Here is a 7,153-nt window from a genome sequence, read left to right on the forward strand (position 1 = left end):
TCAATGAAAGGAAACAGCAAAACAACAATTTGAAAAAGAAATCAATATAAGTTTGTAATATATTTCAATATATTATAATTCTATCATCCTAAGACAGGGGGGAGCTATTTAACTTCGTAGTTAATACACTTAAATCACGTAGCACTTTATTTCATGATGTTCAGTGAAACTTATTCGAACCGAAAGCTTGTTAAGCCCAAATTGAATTTATTAGTATAGCTTTGAGTTTGATAAATAAGCTAAAAGCATTTAACAATTTACAGACTCTAATTGACAGCGTTAGAAGCCAAAAAAATTGACAGTCAGGGGAGAATGTCTTATAAATCCTTTGTTATCATTGTCATTGTCGTTGTGTGAAAATGCAAGTTTTTTGCACAAACATTTACAAATATTTTATGAGCACTTAAGACTGAGACACACATATATACGCACACACACACACCCACACACATGCTCAGTTAAAAGCGACACGCAATAAAAAGTCAACACGCCTGATGTACACACTGCCTGCGGGCGTCTGAAGCAAAAGTTGAGGCATCCTGGGAATAATGCCAACCAGCGTAGTACCCGGCGCGTGTGCTGGCATGAGGTTGCAAGATGAAGTAGGGGTTGGATGGGAGCAAAACGGATTTTGTCACGGCCATGTGTGTTTGCGTGTGACTCGATAATGATTATCATGGTGATGATGATGATGCAGCATGACATGTTTGTTAAATTCTAAATAGAATCAATTTAATAAACTGTCAATAATGCATCACTTTAGCAACACAATTACTTCGGCAAGTTAAATGTCTATGTATCTACTATACTTGTATATGTATGTATGTATGTGTGTATGAGTTCATATTGACTGCCTATATTGGGTGCATTGTATTCATCTGAATATGAAAGTAGATATTTTAAATAAGCAAACAATGGCATTGAAACGACTTTCATTTATGTAGCATGTTTGTTGTACAGATATTTCAAAGAACTCAAAATCAGAGCTTATTTGCACATTAATAGCTCAACAGGAAACAATTTAGATTTCTAAAAACAAACATTATGTATGAAACGACTTTAAAAATTCTATAAGAAGGGCTGCTGAAGGGTAAGAATTTAGTTGCTTAACTACGCTAAACTCTTCAAGACTAAATATAAAAAAGTAGCTGTTTATTTCCGTTGCCAAGACAAGCAGTTCCACTTAACGATGAGACATGCAAACTTTTGCCGTTAAATTAAATTATCAGAAATTTCAGGCTTTGACATATTTATAATAAACTACATGTGTAAGTACTAGCACTCATCCATACAACTGAATGTTGCCAAGACATCAAAACAATCTACGTATATACATATAGTATAGTTATCTACCTTCACATTCGAGGGCAAAAGAAATAAGGGAAATAAAACGAAACTGCGTTGGTTTAAAATCGGAAAATTATTAGCCAAGTGTCACACACGAAGAGGGCCAGATGTAGCAGCAGGTAATAGCATTTCATTTCAACGCATATTTCCATGCCAATGTATTATTTCTTATCTTAATAACTTGAGCAACGCAAACGTGATACTCATCCATGGCCATTGCGATTTCCATAACTATAAATATCGATTACTTTGTTGCCAGCATTTTTGCCATCAAGGCGACAAACAAAGCACTAGACACGAACCAACTACCACACATGCCAGCATTAGGCAAACAGCCCTATCACACCTTACGTAAATACATATATACATACGAGTATACAGATACACACGCACACACGCCTTGCCTCGCACAGACGGCGGCAGTTGTAACACCTTAAGCGAGCCGAACTTAAGGCTGTCATTGTTTTGCAATGGCTGCAGCCCAACGCTCGTATCTTTGCCACTTTTATGTTTTTCTATTTCTATTTCTCTCTTACTTTTACCTGCCTTATTTTTCTCTTTGACAAATAAATTGACATGCCACATTCCGATAGAAACGGCCAGAAAAAAAAATAAATAAGGAATAGAAAAAAACGAAAATGTATCGACTCACGCTCGTTTAGGTTTAGAGACGACATTTGAAGGTTGTGGCATTGATGGTGCGTTCGAGAACAGTGAACAGCGAATTGGAAGCAGTGTGTACAAATGCCTTCCAACTCCAAACTTCTGAATGCCATCGAAACAATGAAATGTCAGGCACGTACGAAAGGAATTCGTTCGCCGCGTTCCGTTTTTGGTGCAAACAGTTTTCGAAATTGACGCGCGCCGGCATGAAAGAAATAAATATGCCACAATATGTTAACGACAAGTCGGTGGCAAGCCAAGCCACATGCCCCATACCGTAGGCCAACCCTGCCAAACGTAAAAGGTAACTACGTGAAACTTTTACTTTTTGCCGCCGCCTGTAAATAAATATTATTTAAGCGACACTAAAAAATGACATTCGATTATTTAGCCATGCTGGCAATGTCCTTGCTATCGCATGCAACAATGTATATACATATACATATGTGTATGGATGTGTGCGTAAAACTAAGCCCATGTGCGTAAATGTAGAGATAAATGTTTGTGGGTTTCTTGGTGTGCAGCACACAAAATAAAAGTCGGAAAAATTACACAAATACCACGAATTATGTGCAATAAATAGAATGTTGCACATAAATCATTACAGTAAATCATCATTGTTTGTTGTTCTTGTCGCCTTATCGACGTCGTTGTCGGCCTCAGCAAACATCTTTTTGTTTCGGCCCCAACAAGTATGGAAGATTTTTGTATAAAGCTAACGAAAATTACGCATTCGCCCAGTTGCACGAGCTGACTAGAAGCAAAGAAAAGCTGACTAAACAGCCAAAGAAACAAGAGAAAACTCTACAGCCGGCTGCCCGACAATGAAATACCCTGTACCCAGACAAACTTCCGCTCCTATCAGAAGCAAAAAGAAGAAGAAGAAGAGCGAACCTGATACAGCAGCTTGTGGGCGTATTACTGGAGTGATATTTATTTGCTAATAACTTTTCTAAGGATTGAGGGATTTGGGTCAAATTTGAAACAAAAGTAGATATATATATAAATTACGTGTGCAATGGTTCGGTTTTGAAATGTGAACCGTATTGAAGTATAGAATTTTTATACTCTGTACATAAAATGTACAAGAGTATATTAGGTTTGCGGGAGCTGAAAAATGTAACAGGCAGAAGGAGGCGTGGCAGACCCCACAAAGTATATATATTCTTGATCAGCATGACGAGACGAGTCGATCTAGCCCTGTCTGTCTGTCTGTCCGTCTGTCCGTCCGTATGAACACCTGGATCTCAGAGACTATAAGAGATAGAGACACCAAATTTTGCACAAAGATGCGTTATGTGTGTATTCTATACGAGTTTGTTTTATTTTTTTGATTTTCCCCCCCACTTCCCCCCTATGGGGGTTTTCCCGATTTTCCATTCGTATAATCGCCTATATCTCGGAGACTATAAGACCTAGCAACACCAAATTTTAGTCCCAGATGCCTTATGTGAATACGCAGAAAATTTATATTTTGGAATTCCCCTCCCTCCCCCCTCTACCCCGCAAATCGTAACTCCCGTAATTCTTGGAATTTCGAACTAAAATTTTGGAAATACCCCCAGTTGGTTATTATGTGTCCGTATGCCAAATTTCATTATGATAGACCGATTTAACAAGAAGTTATAGCCATAAATATATTTGCTGATGCAGCGCTGCTCAAGCGCTGCCCGCGGCTGTTGTTGATGTTGCTGTTTGGTTGACTGCGAAAATGCTTACACAGACACGAATAGATGCGCATAGGCATACATACACTCACACAGACGCAATTGCTATGTAAATGTGCAATTATACACCCTTTACGTGAGTTCGAATACCGAGAAAGGTAAAATCGATCAAATTTTTTTTTTTATTTTCTTAATTTTTTTATTTTCTATAATTATTGTAAACATATGTACAGAGTATTTCAAAGTCGGGACACCCGACTTTAGCTTTTTTACTTGTTAATTCCTACCGCTATTTCAATTATGCTAAAAACGAGTGCGAAAAAAAGTTCAAGTGTCCTAAAATCCATAAAATGGTCCATTGTGGCACCTATAACCAATTTTTGTAGAAAATACTTTCTGAAAACCAAAATCTGCCACCGTTCCATCAATAAATTAACAATATTACGATAGCGACAACTCTGTACACATTTTTAAAACCTAATGGAAAATTGTTCAACTATTATTATTACATACGCCTATATACTTATTCCATTTGCTCACATCCTACTTCTTTATGTTATATTGAAAAAACGGACGCAACGAAGAGAGAGACATATGGAATACATTACTTATTCATATTTTTATATTTTCTATTTAGTTTGTGAAAATTACGTAACAGACAGATTACAGCATCTCTGCCCCTCTAAGCATATAAGTATAGTCTTGAACAGCATAACGAAACGAACCTACTTATGTACACATTTCTGTTCGAATGCCTGAATGAAAGTCTACATAAGTCAAGCTTCGCACACATACATATTATATATGTATTGTATATTCTCTACAACTACTATTAACTAACTTAAAGCCCACAATGCGGCAGCAGCAGCTTATTTTTACTTTTTTTTGTTGCTTCTTTTTTGGGCGCACACCACCAGTGTAAGGTTTTGGGGGCACGGTATTTCACAGTTGAAAGCTCGGCAGTAACATACTCTCTTGTATTATGCTGTGCTTAGACTGCCGCAACATTGCCGATGCGGCGACTAAATGCAGTAAGATGCTCAGAGTTGGTCTGGTAGTTTCAAAAGCAGATTTCCGCTTCCCTGTATGTATGAAACGAAATCGAAAGTGAAAAAAATTACAAAGCCTAATTATTATTGCAATGGAAAGTGGTATTTTTTAAAACTAATGGAATAGTTTTCTCATGTAAAAACGCCTTCAACTGGAAGATCTTCCTTCTATTATAATTACAGCTTCCTCCAGTAGAGGAATTTTAAGAATAAGAAAGATTAATCTCTGCCAACAACGACAATCGTAGGTAATCATACAACATTCAAGTATGCAAATATTGGCATATATGTGTTTGCTCCACCGGAACTCAAAGATGTTAACTGACTAATTAAGGACTGCAATTGTGTTCCTTACTTATATTGATGTAAAATATTTCGTTTGCCGAGGCACTACTTATGTAGTGTAAACAAGTTTGCTACAACTTCGGTTAAACAAGCAATTCTCTTAGCTTCAGCAAGCTACAATAATTAGAATTTTATGGTGTCCAGTTGGAACAGTGACGGCAAAGTAAGTTGAAAGTGTCGGTCCTAATAACCTTATTAATTAGGCACTGGACAGTTGCGGTGCCTTAACTCCTGCGGAACGCAACGACAACAGCAAATAGCAGCAACTGCCGCTGGACTGGTATATTAATTTATTCTATTTCCCTTTTACGGCCTCAAGTGAATTTAGCAATTCGCTTTCGTACTTTAACGAGGGCTTTGACGTTTACAACGCCCAGCGGTGAAGAAGTTATGTAGACTATTTATTGATATGTGCCTTTTTCATTGAGCAACGCCCAAGACTAAAAAGAATGGAAGAACATCATATTGAAAACCAACAGAAAATATTCCAAAATTAGTAGAACCTAAAACAATACGAAAAGCACACCTTTATTATTATTTTACTTTTGTATTGTAGCTTCGAGACTTTATTAAATAAAGATGAAGACTCTAAAAGATTGCCTGACTCCTTTTACTAGAATTTGCTAAATGTAAAAGTTTCTTTGATACAAGGATGTTAACTTTCAGCGCGTGTAATCACCTGATATTGAAATTATTTTTGTATGCCTACTGTAGTAAAATAATGTATGAAAAATTAACAAATAAATTCCACGCCATTTTGAGCTAAAAAAAATATAAAAATATTATATACATATAGTGCACTCTAAAATCAATTTATTCGTATACATTAACTTGGCTTGTGATAATTTGTTATGCTGTTGAGTAATCAAAACATAATCCGGTTGTTTCATCACGCATACATAGCTATTAAATTCGATTAGCACTATTTTTATATGTTCCAATGAACTGCTGCTTGCAGCTGAATTAATCTGTACAAGCCCGTCATAAATATGATATGTATTGCAAATGATTAAAAATGTATGCATAATTTATGCACAATCTCATTTTTGTTGCCATTATTATTACCTACCATTTTTAAAACAATTGTTTTTTCTTTCAATTTTAGTGAATTGTGCGAATTGCGAGTAACCTTTGCTTAATTCATTTGTTGCCCTCTTTTAAATATAGTTATTAGCGTAGTTTAATTGATTTACTCTACTAGCATAATAAGTAGACAACATTTATTCACTCCTGTTAAGAAATCGATACCGGCTTTCGTAAACTGTTGTACATTTTTGCCACAGAAAACACGCAATCACGCAATAGTTAAATGAATCACAAAAAAAATACTTTATTAATACTTTTGCCTTTTTATATATGGCAAACTATTTACTGCAAATGGGTATAAATGATGTGGATTAAATGCAACAAATAAAGCACCAGCCAGCAGACACACACGCCCGAATAAGCTTACTACGGAGCGCAAAAGGCTGTGCGCAAAAAAGTAGGCAATGATTTTTATTAATTGATAAGCATTTGCAACAAGTTGCCCCAGCTGTGCGTTCTGTTTCGCTTTAGCGCCCAGCACACAAGACACAAAGCTCACCAAGCATATTTATGAACATCGAGATTCCCACACACACACACACACACACACACACTAACAGTCGTTCCGTCAGTCAGCCATCTTGACTGTCTTTCATTCGAATGAAACGGCGCCTCTGCCTGTCGCTCGTAGATTAAGTGATAAATACTTTCATATTTGACGTAAGATTTAAGGGGTGTTTGTTTCTGTGTATCTGATCATCGCACTGCGATACGCATTGTGTGGCACAAATAGACATTGAAAAAGTAGCACAGATTTGTACCAAAGCCGAAACTAAGACGAAATGAATGAGAGGCACGCTGGGGGCCCCTGGGTGCGAAATGCTGGGTCTATGAAAATATAGTTGTGCATAGTTATATGCTAACATTGGCCACATAAAGACATCAAAGGCAATCTTTGTACTCTGCTATTTATACGGCAGAGAATTTTGTAACAGGGCACAGTGAATACACTCTAAGATACCGAAATACATCGAGAGCTAAGCGTTTAAACTTGCT

This window comes from Scaptodrosophila lebanonensis, unplaced genomic scaffold (assembly GCF_003285725.1).
Source record: "Scaptodrosophila lebanonensis strain 11010-0011.00,11010-0021.00 unplaced genomic scaffold, SlebRS2 tig00000001-arrow-pilon, whole genome shotgun sequence".
In the NCBI taxonomy this organism is placed as follows: domain Eukaryota; kingdom Metazoa; phylum Arthropoda; class Insecta; order Diptera; family Drosophilidae; genus Scaptodrosophila; species Scaptodrosophila lebanonensis.